The sequence below is a fragment of the Eleginops maclovinus genome, chromosome 17 (genome assembly GCF_036324505.1).
Source record: "Eleginops maclovinus isolate JMC-PN-2008 ecotype Puerto Natales chromosome 17, JC_Emac_rtc_rv5, whole genome shotgun sequence".
NCBI lineage: Eukaryota > Metazoa > Chordata > Actinopteri > Perciformes > Eleginopidae > Eleginops > Eleginops maclovinus.
Window position 1 is genome coordinate 1,047,752 of NC_086365.1, and position 20,346 is coordinate 1,068,097.

General features: G+C 43.0%; 1 non-coding gene across 1 annotated transcript; it reads right to left on the minus strand.

The window, feature by feature from the left end:
• Positions 1-572: 572 nt before the first annotated feature.
• On the minus strand, positions 573-644 carry trnad-guc (transfer RNA aspartic acid (anticodon GUC)). The gene has a single exon. It is a non-coding gene; the product is annotated as a tRNA-Asp (tRNA).
• Between the last annotated feature and the right edge of the window lie 19,702 nt (positions 645-20,346).

Consider the following 20,346-nt stretch of genomic DNA (forward strand, 5'->3'; position numbering starts at 1 on the left):
AGTAGGTGGCGCTCTTCGAGACGTCAATGGTCATATTGGGGATAGCATCTGGGTTCAGTATACCAAATGCTATCCTGCTGTCATGATAGTCCATGACACTGCAGCCGGGACTGAATCCAGTTTAAAATCTCTCTGTGTCTCAGAAATGAACATGTGGTCCGTAGTGTGGAAAGTTGACAAATGAATATGAATGTTTCATCTACGCTGCACCATGAATTTAATCCTTTTCAGTAGTGTAGTGGTCATCACGTTCGCCTAACACGCGAAAGGTCCCCGGCTCAAAACCGGGTGGAAACACTGCTCTTTGATCCCGAGGAACTTCAAAGGCTCCACATCCACCAAGAAAAGTTTTCGTGGTCATCAATTGTACTTGTACTTTGATGATTTTAATCATGCACGTAGTAGCTTTGTAATGATGACTCTTTGCAAAACAACCTTTGTCAAACCTTCTATGTATGGCAGTTTGAAATTTCAAGAACCATTAGGAACTGCTTTACCGAATCTGTTTCCACGCGCCTCTTAGTTTGCGAGTTGATCGATTTGTGAATAAAGACCAGATGTTATTGATCATTCTCCCCGTCGGGGAATCGAACCCCGGTCTTCTGCGTGACAAGCAGAGATACTGTCCACTATACTAACGAGGAGTACTCTGGCGTGAACTCTGGCACGTGGACAGTAGGTGGCGCTCTTCGAGACGTCAACGGTCATATAGGGGATAGCATCTGGGTTCAGTATACCAAATGCTATCCTGCTGTCATGAAAGTCCATGACACTGCAGCCGGGACTGAATCCAGTTTAAAATCTCTCTGTGTCTCAGAAATGAACATGTGGTCCGTAGTGTGGAAAGTTGACAAATGAATATGTATGTTTCATCTACGCTGCACCATGCATTTAATCTTATTCAGCAGTTTCCGTAGTGTAGTGGTCATCACGTTCGCCTAACACGCGAAAGGTCCCCGGCTCAAAACCGGCGGAAACAGTGCTCTTTGATCCCGAGGAACTTCAAAGGCTCCATATCCACCAAGAAAAGTTTTCGTGGTCATCAATTGTACTTGTACTTCGATGATTTCAATCATGCATGTGGTAGCTTTGTAATGATGACTCTTTGCAAAACAACCTTTGTCAAACCTTCTATGTATGGCAGTTTGAAATTTCAAGAACCATTAGGAACTGCTTTACCGAATCTGTTTCCACGGGCCTCTTAGTTTGCGAGTTGATCGATGTGTGAATAAAGACCAGATGTTATTGATCATTCTCCCCGTCTGGGAATCGAACCCCGGTCTTCTGCGTGACAAGCAGAGATACTGTCCACTATATTAACGAGGAGTAATCTGGCGTGAACTCTGGCACGTGGACAGTAGGTGGCGCTCTTCGAGACGTCAATGCTCATATTGGGGATAGCATCTGGGTTCAGTATACCAAATGCTATCCTGCTGTCATGATAGTCCATGACACTGCAGATCACTGGGCGGAAACACTGTTCTTTGATCCCGAAGAACTTCAAAGACTCAAACACCACCAAGAAAAGTTGCCATGGTCATCGATTGTACTTTTTCATTCGATGATTTTAAGCATGCACGTAGTACGTTTGTCATGAAAGTTATACTGAGGACTCTTTGCAAATGAACCTTTGTCAAACCGTCTATGTATGGCGGTTGGAAACGGCATACACCATTGGGAACTGCTTTTCCGAATCTGTTTCCACAAGCCTCTTAGTTTGCGAGTTGATCGATGTGTGAATAAAGACCAGATGTTATTGATCATTCTCCCCGTCGGGGAATCGAACCCCGCTGTCATAATAGTCCAAAAAAATACAGCTTGGACTGAATCCAGTTTAAAATCTCTCTGAGTCTCAGTATCACCGTGTGGTCCGTAGTTTGGAAAGTTGTCTTCGGTCTTCTGCGTGACAAGCAGAGATACTGTCCACTATACTAACGAGCAGTACTCTGGCGTGAACTCTGGCACGTGGACAGTAGGTGGCGCTCTTCGAGACGTCAACGGTCATATTGGGGATAGCATCTGGGTTCAGTATACCAAATGCTATCCTGCTGTCATGATAGTCCATGACACTGCAGCCGGGACTGAATCCAGTTTAAAATCTCTCTGTGTCTCAGAAATGAACATGTGGTCCGTAGTGTGGAAAGTTAACAAATGAATATGAATGTTTCATCTACGCTGCACCATGAATTTAATCCTTTTCAGCAGTTTCCGTAGTGTAGTGGTCATCACGTTCGCCTTCTCCATGGTTTCTCTGAACTTCTCCCACACCCGCTGCTTTGCCTCGGCCACAGTTGAGGCTGTTGCCCTTCGTGCCTGTCGATACCTTGCAACTGCGTCAGGAGTACCCAGGGATAACATATCCCAAAAGGCCTCCTTCTTCAGTCGGACGGCTTCCCTGACCACCTGTGTCCACCAGGAGGTTCGAGGGTTACCGCCCTTTGAGGCACCTAAGACCTTGAGACCACAGCTCCCCGCCGCAGCTTCGACAATAGAGGCTTTGAACACCGCCCACTCTGGTTCAATGTCCCAGCCTCCACAGGGATGCCTGAAAAGCTTCGCCGGAGGTGTGAGTTGAAGGCCTCCTGAACTTGGGATTCCTCCAGACGTTCCCAGTTCACCCGCACTACACGTTTGGGCTTACCAGGTCTGTACAGAGGCTTCCCTCGCCACTCGACCCAACTCACCACCAGATGGTGATCAGTTGACAACTCCCCCCCTCTCTTCACCCGAGTGTCCAAAACATGCGGCCTCAGTCCGATGATATGATAACAAAATCGATCATGGACCTTCTGCCTAGGGTGCTCTGGTACCACGTACACTTATGAGCATCCTTATGTTCGAACATGGTGTTTGTTATGGCCAATCCATGACTAGCACAGAAGTCTAGTAACAAACCACCACTCCGGTTCAGGTCAGGGGGGCCGTTCCTACCAATCACGCCCCTCCAAGTGTCTCCATCATTGCCCGCGTGTGCATTGAAGTCTCCCAGCAAGACTGAGGAGTCCCCTTCAGGAGCCCCATACAGGACTTCTTTCAGGGTCTCCAAGAAGGCTGAATACTCTGAACTGCTGTTTGGTGCATAAGCACACACAACAGTCAGAGTTTTCCCCCCCATGACCCGCAGGCGTAGGGAGGCGACCCTCTCGTCCACTGGGGTAAACTCCACCAAAGCGGCACTCAACCGGGGGCTTGTGAGTATCCCCACACCCGCTCACACCTTGGGCAACTCCGGAGAAGAATAGAGTCCAACCCCTATCAAGAAGTAAGGTTCCAGAGCCGACGCTGTGTGTAGAGGTGAGCCCCACCAGATCCAACTGGTAACGCTCCACCTCCCGCACAAGCTCCGGCTCCTTCCCCCCCAGAGAGGTGACATTACACGTCCCCAAAGCCAGCTTCTCCCTCCTGAATCTGGTCCGTCGAGACCCTCTGCTTTCACTGCCACCCTTCTGGCAGCGCACCTGACCCCATCGCTGTTACCCGTAGGTGGTGGGCCGTGGACGGGGAAGCGGAGGTGTTGCCCACGTTGCTTATTTGGGCTGTGACCGGCCAGGCTCCTTGGCAAGCCCGGCCACCACACGCTCGTTGATGAGTCCTCCTTCTGGGCCTGGCTCCAGAAGGGGCCCCCAGGCTTCCTCCGAATCTAAATATATGCATATTGTTATAATTCAAATTTCATTATGACTGAGAGCTTACAGGCAGCTGTTGGTACTGGCTGGCAGACAGACAATGGATCTAGGCTGGTATTTGCAGTGAGTGACTGATGAGTGTGTGTGTGTGTGTGTGTGTGTGTGTGTGTGTGTGTGTGTGTGTGTGTGTGTGTGTGTGTGTGTGTGTGTGTGTGTGTGTTTGTGTGTTACATTTTTAAAAAGTATGTCATCTGTACGTTCTTGTCACATTATGCCACGTTGTAATTTGAATTAAAACTAATACTATAAGATATCATGAACACTGTTATGCTCATCATGACAGAGATCATAAAATACAAAACAATAGACACACGTCATATTTAACTGACGTTGTTTTAAATGATACTCCGAGGTAAGGATTTCTCATTTTGTTAATTGGCTGTTACCTCGACTCCTCTATCCTGGAGTCTTTTCCTCACCTCCTCTGCTCGCATCTCAGAAGCAAGGAGAGGAGGCGAGGAAAGGATTCAAGGATATACCAACTGAGAAATTAAAAGAGCGGCAAGTATGGTGGCAACCTCTCATATAGAATAAAGTACCACATTCCAACAACTTGAATTTTGGTTTTATTTGGGTATCAGAAAAAATAATATAAGACTTTATTTACCCTGATGGAAATTGCTGTGCAGCAGATGCAATACAAAGTGGGAAGAGTGCAAATATATCAAGATTCAAGAGACTTTATGTATTCCAAGGGAAATGAAGGTGCAACAGTTCAATACAAAGAAGAAAGGAGAAATATACACCAAATATTATTAAATATAAACTAGAATAACTAAGCATAAACTACATACAACTAAATGTATCAACAGTAAGAGCAGTATTACAAATATGAAATAGTTTACAGTAACTACGTAGGTATATACAATATACAACAATACATATAGTGCAATTGGCAGTACAGTAATAAAATAACTAATAAATCACCAAGTTTTGTTCCAGTAATAAATAATACATTACTACACAAACATTCTAAAGGCCACATAGCTGTCTCACTGCAGCAATCTCGGTCAACATAAATGACATCTGGCTCTGGCTCACCACCGTCCTGGTAGCGTTTGACGATGCCTTGACACAAGTCCTCTAGACCAGCTCCCTCACCAGTGGTTAGGACACAGTTCAGTACCCCACCACATGTGTTACTGACGTTTGTCATCCATGTAGCTGTGTCTGAAATGCCACCAGCGAGTTTCTTTGTGATCTATATAAATAACAAGAAACATCAGTATAACAACATAATCAAGTATAATTCATGACCATCAATGAAAACAGAGATTTGTCAAAAGTTTACAAAGATGTTCCTGCTCCTTTTTTGTGGAGTCAAGCTTTAAGATCCTGCCATATGTTGAAATGATGACACCCTTCATCTCATCCAGATGACCCAGGATGTTCTGCCCTCGCTGTTGTTATGAGTACAGTTATGCAGATAGATAACTCCTCAACAAGTGGCAAGCGTTTATCTTCTTTAATAAGATGTTTACATCCACAAGTCAACAGAGTAAAACTGAAAGAAACACAATATACATAGGAATTAGCCACTTAGCTGTGATTCAAAAATATACATACAACGGCTCATTACATCACAAAATATCCACATGAATATATGTTTACATGCAAAAGTGCTGTGTAATACACATTACAAAACATGTACTGACCATGCATCTAACATATCACTGAATAACAATCTACTTAACATAGAAACATCTAAATAAACATAGATATCCACTTATGAATATGTAAAGAACCAAAAATACTTACAGACAATGCTTTCCACAACATAGCAAAGAAGGATGGATGCAGATTCAAACTTTAATATACTCATCTGTCCCTGTCAACCATTACTCACATGTGGGTATCACTTCCTATGTTCAGGTACAGACAGGTATTCAATGGAGCGCCTTGCCCACTCCTCGCTGTGAACTTCCTCCATTGCTTGTTGCATATAACTGGAGCAGTTTCCTGCAGTTCGTGGTTTGAGCATGATCACACACTTCCTGTCCAGAGCCAGCTGTGTGGTGAGAACAGCAGGGAACCTGTTTCTGTGGGCAGGTTCCAACTGACTCAACAAATCTGTACTCCAAGGACAGACAGGGATCATGCACTTACTGCACCGAGGATAGTCCCTACCGACCAAGTAGTATCTGGAGTCAAGGTCGATGACTTCCCGTACCTTCGTGTAGATCCCGGAGAGGTGCATCTTGTTGCTGCACTGATGGCACTTCAACGGAATACCCCACATCCGCATCGGTGCCCACAGAAACATCCGCTGCCTGAAGTAGGTCATGGGATCAGGTGGAGCAGTTGTCGGCTTTGGCGGATTGGTTGGATGGAATCAGTTTTGGGAAAACTGTTGCCTAAGCTGTCCAGTGTGGTCGTATAGACACTGGGCAATCCACTCCTGGTCGGCTGGCTTGATGACCCGCATGAATTGTTTGGGGAGAAAACTTAGCCAATTTACTTCTGGCAGCCTCAGGTGGACAACATATGGAGATGTGGGAGGAGGAGGTGGTTGTGGTTGTCTTGGTGGATGAAGTTGTCGTGGTGGAGGAGGTTGTTGTTGTGGTGGTGGTGGTGGTGGTGGTGGTGGTGGTGGTGGAGGGGTTTGTTGTGGTGGATCCCCACTCCTTCTGCTGGTGCCTGAAAGATAGCATTCTTCAATGTGGTGGAACAGCTCAACTGCACCCATGTTTTGTTTTTTCACGCTGCTCACGATATTTGTCTACATGAAAGTCAGACAAATGTTCAGAAAACTGTTCAACATAAATGTCCTTGCTACAAAGAGAGCGTTTTATCTGCCCTGTCTGACTGCTTGAGATGCTCTAAGCTGGTGGACTCCCTGCACTTGATCTGCTCTGTGTGGCGGGGACTGTCTGCATCCTCCCTGCACTTGAGCTGCTCTGTGTGGCGGGGTCTGACGGTGGCATCCCTGCACCTGAGCTGCTCTGTGTGGCGGGGTCTGACGGTGGCATCCCTGCACTTGAGCTGCTCTGTGCCTCTGTTTGCAGACTCTCTGAAAATACATTTTTAACTTTGTTGTTAACAATAGTAAAACAATCCAAGCACAACTAATGGGGAAATAATGCATTTTCCTGTACAGATATTTATGCCTATTGGAAAATCTAATACACAATGGTTCATGGCAAGCAACACCAGCACAGGTTTAACTAAATTAAATATAATCATTACTCACCTTATGATATCCACATTTGCAGAGGATTCTTTTGCAGAAGATGCCATACTCACGGACTTGGTAGTTGTATATAGGAGTTGTTTTTTTTTTTATTTCACTATATTTGACACTTTTAGTTACTAGTTTTACTTTGCAGATATAGATTGTAAATACAAAATATAAATCAACTAATAAATTAGGATGTATTCTTATAGATGAATCTACCCAGCAGTATATAAAGCAATTAAAATGAGCCCCACCTTTACCAGCTGCAGCATTAAAGTGATGAACACATTAATGCATCAATAATTAAAATATAATAATATAATATAAATGATTCTGAAATGGGCCCTTCTGCATAATGAGTATTTTTACTTTTGGTACTTTAAGTAAAAATATATTTGATGCTAATACTTAATTACTTTTGCTTAAATAAGATTTTGAATGCAGGTATGCTGGGATAAATATTGAATGACTATAGTAACATGTTACTTTATATACATAAGTTAGGACGGATATGTACAGCATGTACAGCGGTTTAACTGTAACGATAACATTACTGTATATAAGAAAAGATTAGCCACGTCTTTGCGCATCGGTAGCGGTCGTCGTATAATCTTACACCGCTTTCTTTTAAACATTAATTCATTCATTTATACATTTCCGAAGAGCACACAGCAACAACAAACACAAATCAACAGAGAAAAAAACCACTCGGAATGAACCTGTAGCCACTAACGTTAGATGTTTGAATAGTTTACGTTACCAAAAAAACGCCATTTTCAATTTTCAGTTACTGTAAATTACAGTTATCGCATTATTAGTACTAACGTTATACGCTCACAATTAATGAAGGCATTTTACAATCAAGACCAGACACTTTGTAGACTTATAACTATATAGATATATTGTTAGAAATAATCAATATTTTAGAGCGGAACTTTAAAAGATAATTCACTGTTTCTGGACGGATCATATTTGTCCATTTCCGGTAGTATTACAGGATGTTGTTTTTAGCCTCAGATAGCATAAAGCTAATATTGTTTTGTATATATGAGTAGAGGGAGAAGGACCAGTGGAGTTACATACTAAACACACCGCCTCTACCTCTCACTCATTGATGCTGCAATGATACTGTTGCATGTTTAATAACTGATAAACCTCAGAAGAATTGCATAATAGAATATCGTAGATGAGAGCTCCAGGACTTCGCTAACAAGATGGCGACGGAGACGTCATAAGAGGACCCGCCCCCGACGACGTCAGCCTATAGAGGAGGATCCAGCCCCCCCCCCCCTACCAACCAATGAGAGCACGAGAGCGGGGCGCGTCTGATTTTGAAGTTGTTTATTGTATGGTCGGAAAGGGGTGGTTCTATAAAACATGTTTGGATTGTGAAATCGAGCTCTCTTTTGTTCCGGACCGCCAGACAGTAACTACTGATGAGCTCCACTCAGTGGCCTGTGGACGCGTGTCCCGGGCTATTGAGCCACAGCTGTGAAACTTTTGTAAAACCTACTGCTGCATCCTTTTATTAAACACTCCTTTTATAACTTTTAAGGGAGTTTTGCTTTCTTTCTTTTAAACCGACTCCTGGGCTTCAAATAAACGAACATTTCTTACAATATATATATATTATTAGATAATTAACAGATTACTAACGTTATGTAGCATTAGCTAACGTTGACAGCGGGACAAGACAAGCAGACAACTATGGTGGCAGTGTCAATATCACTTTCAAGCCTGGCTACCAAATAAATACTATTTCGAAAATTCCTAAATAATAAAGTTCATAATAGTTTCCTCGTAAATACCGCTTTCGTTGTGTTTCTTCTCTTTCTGCCGCTGTCGAAGTAGGCGTGACTGTTGTCCTTGTCCCTGTCACGTGACATGTCACTGCTCTTTTCATTGGCCTGTTAGGACTTGGGTCAGTCGATTAGGAATTGATCGGAGTTGCTCGCATTTGTTAGGACTTATTAGGAGCTGTTAGGAATTGTGTAACTGTTGCTGTATAATTTGTTAAGGGTTTCCGATAGTAAATGATTTCATGTGTAGGACTTTTATTTTGAAGCCTCGGCGGAGCCAGGAGAGAGCTCGAAATAGAGACAGAGAAGATGTACGTACTGTAGTGACACACACGTTTAAGAGTTATAAGAGGTCATTATAAGATTAGTTAATGCCTTTTGGAGGATAAAAGTGTTATAAAAGAAGAAGATTTCCTTTCTGTGCATGCAGCCAAAGAGTTTTCATGGTTGGATGGGGAGAAGACTTCATAAAACCCGTTTATAAGAAAACCACTGGTGTCTGACTGTGCTTGGGAGGGAGTCATAGTGAAAACTCTGACTGTTCGTCGACGCGAGTGGGCGAAGCAGCAAGAAGTCCCAAGACTAGCAAACTAATCTCAATGTGGTGGCTACGGTGGCTACGGTGCTTGGAACGTTCGTCGAAGGACTGGCAGATGAGTCGATATCACGCACTTTCACACAGTTGAAGACGCACACACACACTCATTTAGCAATCGTTTATATGCAATGCCATAAGAACTTGGACACTAATAAGAGTGGGCTAAGAAGAGGGCTTTACAAAGTTTGCTTAAATGTTTATTTGGATGCTAACATTGAAGCACTGTTGTGTGAGTGGTAAATGCAACTTATTTGTTCAGCAAGTTCAACTGAATCTTGCCATTTACTGTATAGCCAGGTTTAAGAAGCTAAAGGCTTGAAGTTGTATGCTTCATACTTTTTCGTTTTGAATTTCTAATATACAAATTTAAAGTGTGTGTAAAGTGGTAATACTAAGTGAAGGCTATTTGCCATTTGATATTTAAGTTCTCAATTAGTGTTCCAAGGGAACCAAGGTTTATTTGTACATTTTCTAAGTGCATTTTGAGTTATTTAGGTGTAAAATACCCACTGACTTTACTGCTATTTATGATCATAGCTAATGATTATTTTTTCAGTTTAAATATTAAGACACTGCAGGTACACACATTTTATACATATTTGAGTAAGCTTTAGCAATTCATCTAGACATTTATTATACTTCTGAGTTTTAGTTTTATTTACAATTTACATGTAAACTGTTCAAGACATTTTGATAATGGCAGAGGGTAGTGAGTCTCCAATCCAGGTAAGGGATAATGTTAGGGATAGTGAGAATGAGCCAGCCAAAGATCAAGCTAGAGACACTGAAGCTCAGCAAGAGGAAGTGCATCAGCCAAGACGCGGTGAACGAGTCCGTAATCTAACAGAGAAAGGCAAAGAAATGCAAGATACCAAAATTAAAGCACTGCAACAAAGATTTAATTACATTAACCAAAAATGGAGAACACAAGTTAAACAAGCTAAGCAAGCATTATCACAATTATCAGATTCATTAGAAGACAGTCTGCTTCATGATATCATTGGTGACGTCAGAGGCCTTTGTGCAGATGTCCAGCGTGCTTATGAAGAGCTGCGCGGAGTTACAACACCAGACCAAGACACACGTCGAAGAGTGGATTTGTGTGTAGAGATTTCCAGCTTCATCGTGTCCAAAGCCTCAAATCGGTTTAGTGGGAAGACGCCAGAGGGAGAAGAACAAGGTTGGCCAGATGCAGGCTCTCTTTGGGACTCAAGCATTAGCGAATTCGGAACTGTCCCCTCTATCTTAAAGGTTGCCTCAGTGCATTCAAATAGGTCTTCTGTGAAACATCAAGAAGCTGCCGCTGACGCTGCTGCAAGCCAAGCTGTTCTGGAAGTGTTGCAAGAACAAGAAAAAGAACAGTTGGAAATACAGCGCCTGGAGGAAGAGGTTAAAAGGAAGATTGCTGCTCAAGAGGCCGCAGCTCTAAAGCGTCGCTTAGAACAAGAAGCAGAAGAGGTGAAGCGAAGAATAAAGAAAGAAGAAGAGGATGCTGAAATGAAAGCTAAGCTGGAAGAAGAGCATATGGCTATACAAAGAACTCTTGAGGAAAGACGGAGAAGAATAAAGCAGTTGGAGGCCATGAAGGAGCTCAGTGCAGCGCAAGCAAGAATGCAAGTGTACAATCAAGAGCCAAAAGACATCCTAGGCCATCGGTTGGTTGCAGATAACCAGCCACGGAGCCCCCCAAGACACCTGCCCCTGCCTGTGTTTCCTGCCCCTCAAGCCGTCACTTCCTCCACGAGTGAAAGCACACAAGAGCTTGTCAAGATCCTGGCAGATGCTTTAAGTGCCAACAGAATACCAGTTCCTGAACCATCAGTATTCAGTGGCGATCCATTGATATACAGTGACTGGAAGCTTTCTTTCCAAACTTTGATAGACCAGAAGAATATTAATGAGAAAGAGAAGATATACTACCTCCGTAGATATGTAAGTGGACAAGCCAAGAGTGCACTAGATGGGTACTTCCTACTTGGGACTGAATCTGCCTATGTGTCTGCATGGAAGCTTTTGGAGGAAAGATATGGAGACCCATTTACAGTTGCAAAGGCATACAGAGACAAACTCCAAGCATGGCCCAGGATCGGCACAAAAGAGAGCTTTGAGCTCAGAGAGTTTGTTGATTTTCTCAGAAGTTGCGAGGCTGCCATGGTCCACATCAAAGCATTGGAGATTCTAAATGACTGCAATGAAAACAGAAAAATACTGTCAAAATTACCAGACTGGTTAACTGCAAGATGGAATCGGAAGGTCATAGAAGTTGACGAGAAAAGCAGCAAGTTCCCCTCCTTTAGTCAGTTTGTTGAATTTCTGATAAGAGAAGCGAAAATTGCGTGCAACCCGGTTACATCATTGCACTCACTGAAACAAGGTGAAATTGAAAAGCCAAAACAACAAAGATATCAAAGTATTACAGCAAAGACACTGACTACAAGCTCCAATGAAGAGACTGTGCAAACCTGCACTTTCTGTGAGAAGATTGGGCACACTGCTCAAATGCAGGAAGTTTGTGGAAAAAGCAATCTCAGACAGAGTCAAGTTTGTCCAAGCTGAAAAGCTGTGCTTCGGTTGCCTTAAGCCCGGTCACCTCTCAAAGAGTTGCAACAAAAGGAGCATTTGCGACACATGCAACAAGCGCCATCCTACTTGTCTGCATGAGGAAAGAGACAGAGCACCACAAGTCAAGCAAAGCTTAAGCCAAGACAGGTCAACTACACATCAGGAAAGGAGTAGGGAAAGGCCCCAAGCCACACAACATGAAACAGTGGCAGTAGCTACATCAAATAGAGTAATCCTTGATGAAACTAACAAACAAACGTCTGCAATAATTCCAGTCTGGCTGTCATCTGCAGCTCAACCAGCACAAGAAGTACTTACATATGCTCTTTTGGATTCACAAAGTGACACAACCTTTGTTCTCAGTGAAGTAGCTAATGCTTTGGAGGCCGACAAAGAGCAAGTCAAGTTAAAACTTTCTACAATGACTTCAAGAACAACACTGGTAAGCTCTCAGAGAGTAAACAACCTTCAAGTCCGTGGCTTTTACTCCAACAAGAAGATCTATTTACCACCAACCTACACACGTGACTTCATTCCCGCCAACAGAACTCACATTCCAACAGCTAAAACTGCCAAAGCTTGGTCCCATCTAGAACACCTCCAAGATGATGTGGCACCTTTACAAGACTGTGAAGTAGGTCTGCTCATTGGGTACAACTGCTCACAAGCCTTACTCCCACGAGAAGTTGTTTCTGGCAAAGAAAATGAGCCTTATGCACAGCGCACAGACCTTGGGTGGAGCATTGTCGGCCATGGGAAAGCCTCTGTAGATTATGGAGATGCCATCGGAATCAGCCATCACATAGTAGTGAGGCAAGTGACACCAGGAGTTAACCCCTCCGTCAGTCTGAAAACAGAAGTACACTATGTGAATAGAACCAAAGTCAAAGAAGTCACCCCCTCAGACATCCTAAAGGTCCTCGAGTCAGACTTCTCAGAAAGAGCTGGAGAAGAGGATCCTGTGTCTCAAGACGATCTCAAGTTCCTGTCAACGATAAGAGAAAACATTACACAAAAGGAGGATGGACACTACGAAATGCCATTACCGTTCAAACAGGAAAGACCGAAACTACCGAACAACAAGATATGTGCAACACATCGTCTAAATTGTCTTCAAAAGAGACTAATGAAGAATGAAGCTTACTGCAAGGATTACGTGAACTTCATGAACGACATCATTTCACGTGGCGATGCAGAGAAAGTGCCTGAGGAGGAAATTGACAACACCCCGGCTTGGTATATTCCACACCATGGAGTTTATCATCCGCAAAAACCAGGGAAAATTCGTGTTGTATTTGATTGTTCTGCCAAATTTCAAGAAACTTCTCTTAACGATCATCTACTCACCGGACCTGACCTGACAAACATGTTAGTGGGTGTCCTGTGTAGATTCCGAAAAGGCTCGATCGCAGTGATGTGTGACATCGAAAGGATGTTTCATCAGTTTCATGTGAAAATGGAAGACCAAGATTACTTAAGATTCCTATGGTGGGAGCATGGCAATCTGGAAACCACACCCTCAACCTACAGAATGAAAGTCCACAATCATTCTTCCTCCACCTGGAGAATTTATCAAGGAAGATCTTTATCTTCAAAAGAGGTGGCGTCGAGTCCAATATTTAGCCAATGAATTTTGGATTAGATGGAAAAAGGAATATCTTTTGAGTTTACAACCAAGACAGAAGTGACAAAAGAACAGAAGAAACCTAAAAGTGAACGACATTGTGCTTTTGCAAGATGATCAAGCCCCACGTAATGAATGGAAGCTGGCCAGAGTAACAGAAGTTTATCCAGGGTCAGATGATAGGGTTAGAAAGGTCAGATTGTTAGTTAGTGACACTACATTCAATTTAAAGGGTAAATCCACAACTAAGACAGTTTTCTTAGAGAGACCTGTGCATAAGTTGGTCACTCTGCTTGAAGCAGAACAGGTTTAATATTTCTAATTTTTATCTTCATTATATGTAAGAAGTATAATGTTTATCTTTGCATTTTGTGCAAGAGGTTTAATGTTTATCCTGACATTCCATATGTGGTTAATAACAGGAAATGTTTAATGTTTATTCTGACATTCCATATTTGTGGTTAATAACAGGAAATGTTTAATGTAAAGGTCAAAGTGTAACAATATGTGTAAGGAAATCTCACAGTATGGTTGTGTGATTTGGTGGGAGTGTAACTGTTGCTGTATAATTTGTTAAGGGTTTCCGATAGTAAATGATTTCATGTGTAGGACTTTTATTTTGAAGCCTCGGCGGAGCCAGGAGAGAGCTCGAAATAGAGACAGAGAAGATGTACGTACTGTAGTGACACACACGTTTAAGAGTTATAAGAGGTCATTATAAGATTAGTTAATGCCTTTTGGAGGATAAAAGTGTTATAAAAGAAGAAGATTTCCTTTCTGTGCATGCAGCCAAAGAGTTTTCATGGTTGGATGGGGAGAAGACTTCATAAAACCCGTTTATAAGAAAACCACTGGTGTCTGACTGTGCTTGGGAGGGAGTCACAAATTGAGTTAGCAGGCCAATTGCTGGAGGGTAGAACAAAGTTTAAGTATCGTACAAATGGAATTAAGCGTTATTTTTTTTGCCTTGCCTTTGTGATCCATGCTACATAATTTTTCAATACTTTTACGCATTAACCCGTACAACAGAGACATCCTTTGACTGTGACCGGAAATATCTGCTGGAGACGCCGGGGATTGAACCCGGGACCTCATACATGCAAAGCATGCGCTCTACCACTTCAATTGTTTTCTCTTTCTTTCTGACGCTTAGATAAAGGAAGAGATCAGCATGATACACGTTAAGTTAATTGCGCACATGCTAACCTCTAAATTGGAAGTGTGATGCCTTGTAATCCATTCTCAGCCCCGGCCTGGGTTCAAATCAGTCAAATTTAGGAAAGTAGAGAAGATCCTTGGGTTCGGCATACTGGCTTTGCATCAGGTGTTAAAGTTGCCATAGAATGGAAAACTGTATTCACCTTGGCATAGTTGAATAAGGAGAGTTCGGTACATTGAACTGACATACCATGAACCTCAAACACCATTGTTTCCTCCTTCACGTGCAAATCATGAATATACAGCGGTAAAACGGGCGAATCACACACGGTAGTCCAGCCCCAACATTTGCATACACCAGCTGCTGGAAACACTAACGCTAACACTTACCACTCGTAACGTTGCTTTCCAATCTCTGACCAACTGGCTGTTCTTCAAATTCATCGGTTTCCTTCTCCGATAAAGGCTCAAACATGTAAGGTTGGATGCCAATAGCTTCCATGGTTCATCTCTCAGAGTTTCGCAAACTTCACTTACTTCTGTGGGCTCTGAGGCAGCCATGGATCGCTCCTTGTAAACCAGCCAATCAGAGCAGAGCTCGTCATAATTATTTAAATCAGCCCCAGGAAATTCAGCTTGTTTCATTCTAGGACCAAATAGGGTTGTAAATGGGTCTGTAAAACCACATCTGGACATTTTTTGGATCAAGCAAAGTTATATACCTTCTTTGTAGACATCAGAGAACATTTAAAATACCAGCTAGATGCATTCTATGGCACCTTTAGGTACTTTGAACAGTTGTGTCAACCTTGCCCTACATCCTTTGCCAGTGCCATCAAGGGTTCAAGGGTTTTTATTGTCAGATGCACAACACCTACATTGTAGTTATGGCATTGAAAATATTAGATCCTGAGCTCCTCCAACAATGCAGCATATTATAAAAGGATAATAACAAAATAAAGATAATAAAATTAAAATAAAAAATTGTGCAAAATTAAACACAGTAGTTTAAATTACAGTAAAATAGTGCAGGTATTATCTTAAACCAGTCTAGAAGTAGTGTAGATGAAGTATATACACGTCAGAAAAATAAATACACACAAGAAGCTAAATTATGCATGGAATGTTGAAAGTTATCAAGTAAGGCAGGACTTATGTACATGTAAACAGAGTTACATGTACAATAACATTACGTTTTTTCTGCTCATAATTTAAAGTCAAAGTCAAAGTCCACTTTATTGTCAAAGTTTCCACGTGTGTTATACATACAGAAAATTGCAAATATAAACAAGAACATATAACATAAAAATATAAGAGAGTAGAAAAAAAGGGGGAGTAAAAGGGGTATAAAAAAACAACAACTAAGTAATATATACATATGTTAGACACAATCAACACAGTTTGACGGTAGTGCAGGTAGTTCTTTAGTGCAAATAATACTTAGTGCAAAGTACATTTTCAGTAGCAGCGGAGAATACAAAGTGACTGGTGCTGGATGAGGGACGGGTGTGTGAGGGAGGGGGATTCATGTCCTGGTACATTTCCATTGAGGCTGTGGGGAAAGGCGGGTGGGACGGAGGGCGGAGAGGTCAGGGGAGAGATGGGAGCGGGGGTACAGGGAGATGAGAGAGGGGTAGAAAGCGGTAGGGACTGAGAGAGGGGGAGCGAGAGGAGAGAGGGAGGGAGAGAGGTAGGGAGGGAGGAGAGAGATACAGAGGATTGAGGGAGGGACGGAGGATAGAGAGAGAGAGAGGATTGAGGGAGGGATGGAGGATAGAGAGAGAGCGAGAGAGGGAGGGAGGGAGAGAGTGAGAGGAGAGAGGGAGGGAGGGAGAGAGTTCAGCATCCTGACCGCCTGGTGGAAGAATCTGTTCCTCAGCCTGGTGGAGCTCGAGTGGAGGCTACGGAACCTTCTCCCTGAAGGCAGGAGGCTGAAGAAGCTGTTGGAGGGGTGGGTGGGGTCCCTGGTGGGTGGGGTCCCCCGCAATGCAGAGTGCTTTGCGGGTGAGTCGGGTGCTGTAGATGTCCTGTAGTGTAGGGAGTGAGACCCCGATGATCCTCCGGGCAGAGTTCACGATGCGCTGCAGGCTCTTGCGGTTGGAGGCGGTGCAGCTTCCAAACCACAGCGTGATGCAACTGATGAGGATGCTCTCAGTGGCGCCTCGAGGATAATTACATTTATGATTATTAAGATAACAAATTAAATGAATACTGAGATGCTACCAGATAAATGTTTTTGTGTTATGGAGGCACTTAACAGAGCTCAGGTGTTTATCAGTCTTATTGCCTGTGGGATGAAACTGTCTCTGCGTCTGGTGGTTTTGGTCCTGATGCTGCGGTACCGCCTGCCAGACGGCAGCAGACAGAACAGTTTGTTGCTGGGGTGATGGGCAGGGGCGCAGCTACACCAGGATTTTCTCTATGGTGCACCTGTAGAGGGTCGGGATCCTCTCTATGGTGCACCTGTAGAGGATCAGGATCCTCTCTGTGGTGCACCTGTAGAGGATCAGGATCCTCTCTATGGTGCACCTGTAGAGGGTCAGGATGCTCTCTATGGTGCACCTGTAAAAGGTCAGGATCCTCTCTATGGTGCACCTGTAGAGGGTCAGGATCCTCTCTGTGGTGCACCTGTAGAGGGTCAGGATCCTCTCTATGGTGCACCTGTAGAGGGTCAGGATCCTCTCTATGGTGCACCTGTAGAGGGTCAGGATCCTCTCTATGGTGCACCTGTAAAAGGTCAGGATCCTCTCTATGGTGCACCTGTAGAGGGTCAGGATCCTCTCTATGGTGCACCTGTAGAGGGTCAGGATCCTCTCTATGGTGCACCTGTAAAAGGTCAGGATCCTCTCTATGGTGCACCTGTAGAAGTTGCAGAGTATCCTGGAGTCCATGTTGAACCTCTGCAGCCTGCGGAGGAAGAGGAGCCACTGTGGAACCGTTTTGGTGATGGTGTTTGTGTGATGAGTCCATGTCAGGTCCTCAGTGATGTGGACAACGAGAAACCTGAAGCTGCTGACTCTCTCCATCGTAGTCCCATTGATGGCAATGGGGGCGTGTCCCTCTCTCTGTTGCTTCCTGTAATCCACAATCAGCTCTTTGGTTTTGGTTGCTTGGCGATGAGATGGAGGTTGTTCTGACCTCCTCTCTGTACGCCATCTCTTCGCTGTTGTTGATCAGGCCGATGACGGTTGTGTCGTCAGCAAACTTGATGATGGTGTTGGAGCTGTGTGTGGCCAGGCAGTCGTGTGTGAGGTGGGAGTAGAGGAGAGGGCTGAGCACACAGCCTTGAGGGACTCTGGTGTTGAGGATCAGGGTGGAGGATATGATGTTTCCCACCCGCACTGCCTGGGATCTGCCTGTCATGAAGTTCAGGATCCAATCACAGAGGGCGCTGTTGAGCCCGAGGTCCCTGAGCTTAATGATGAGCTTGATTACCCAAATAAGGTGAGACAGATGTTTGTCCGACATGTCTTTTTCTTACTCTTCCATGGAGGCCCTTGACGTATTCCAGAGGTTTGTTATACAAGACCCTGTTGCACCACATCACTCTCTGCACTCTCTATGACCTCAGAGAGCAACTAACTGTATATGAACCGATTTAACTAACTGTATATATGAACAGATTTAATACACAACAGACCACTCAAGTCTTTGTTAAGGGCAAAGTTCCTCTGTTGTTAACATTGTCTGTGTTTAAAACTGGAGATCATTGTCTACGAGGCGTCATTCATGCTACTCTTTGAAGTCAGGCCCAACATTGTCTCTAGATTGTCTCTTTGTACTGCTAATAGCTTTCCTGAATTTGTACCTTGTATTCCTGTATTCGTCCACATCTCCACCTCTGTGTTCGATAGTCCTTGCTTTCAGCTTGGCCCGTACCTCACAGTTTATCCAGGGCTTCTGATTCGGGAATGTTTGTACTGTAATCTTGGGTACTACGTCATCGATGCATTTACAAATGTACCAATGTAGCAGATGACCGCGTCTGTGTTTGTTGATGTTGTCGTCCTCAAACACACACCAGTCAGTAGTGTCAAAGCAGTGCTGCAGAGCTGAGTCTGAATCCTCACTCCAGACATGAATAGTTTGTGTCACCGGTCTGTCCCGTTGGAGTTTCTGCATGTAAGCAGGCAGAAGTGAAATATGATCTGATTTGCCAAAGGGAGAGCTTTATATTCATGTCGGACAGGAGAATAAATATGGTCCAGTGTGTTTCCAGCAGCTGGTGTGCGGTAGTATTTCGGCAGGACTTTCTTGATGTTGGTAGTGTTGAAATCCCCGGCCACAATAAAAGCATCCTCTGCCTGTGAAGTCTCTGTCCTGTTGATGACACCATACAGCTCTTCCAGCGCTGTGTTGTTCTCAGCCTGCAGCGGTATATATACTTCTGTAAGCAAAACCGATGTAAATTCCCTTGGGGAAAAAAAGGGACCGGCATCTGACCATGATATGCTCTAAATGAGCGGAACAGTCCAAAGAAATAATCTCCACATCTGAGCACCAGTTATTGTTCACTATAAAGCACACACCTCCTCCCTTGCTTTTCCCTGAATTAACAGTCCGGTCCTGGCGAAAAATTCTAAATCTGTGGGGGATAGAGGGGTCAAGCCAAGTCTCTGTAAAAACCATGACATACCAGTTCTTAACAAAAACAATAGAGCAAAGGGAAATAGGAATCAAAAAGTGAAAGTGACAGAGAATGGTGAAAGAAACATGGAACAAAATGTATTTTTTAATAAAAACCCAGGAAACACACTTTAATAGAAGTCTATGTCGCCCAAATATCTGAACTTGTTGTCATTGAAAGAGTTTGTTGCTGCTTTTGTCCCCGCTTGCACAAGTAAATGTTAACCACTAGGTGGCAGTAATGTATTGTAATTATTATCATAGTTTAAAATAATCATTGTTATGCAGATTTAATTTGTTAATTAATTCTAAACATGGAATGTCTTTCTGTGTATTCTATTGGTTTTCGTTGTGTTGTATATTTCTAGAAACATATTTTGTCAATGTATTCATATTACATATTGAACCTGTAACACAAAGATTTAATGATTAATATGCTGTGTGGCAAACTCATATGGGATTCATATAAAATAGGGTCTCTGCCTATAGAAGATATGGAATATAATATTTTCTGATAGACAGACGGACACTTTATTCATCACAAAATGTGGAGCAGTGTGATCAGGCATTAAAAATATTTAGAAGGACATATAATATTCACACTGTACATGTTTACACTTATATTTAATGTAATATTCCACTACTTTCTCTCAACTGTATATATTATTTTTTAATCTCTTATGCTGGTTTATTTCTATTTTGAGATGTTTCTATTTTAGAATTGTTTATTTCTACTCTCTTAATTTGTAATTATGTGCAATGCCTTGTTTTGTTGTATGCTGCTGCATCGTAAAAATGTGCCAGTTTGGGATCAATACAGTACCTCTAATCTTAATTTACCTTAAAGAATAATAAAATAATCATAACCAGCACATGAAGATATCTATAGTAGAAAATATCACAAATAATACACAATATAAAATATTCCCAATGAATTATAATGTTCTATGAGTGAAGAACTGCAGCACCCAAATGTAGATGACATACAGTACATGATGGTATAGGCCTATACATGATATCAATTACAGACGCGGCTGTGCAAATTGTTCATTGTTACGGAGATAACACTTCTTGTTGTGCAATACCAATTATGTGCAATATATATACGGCATATGCCT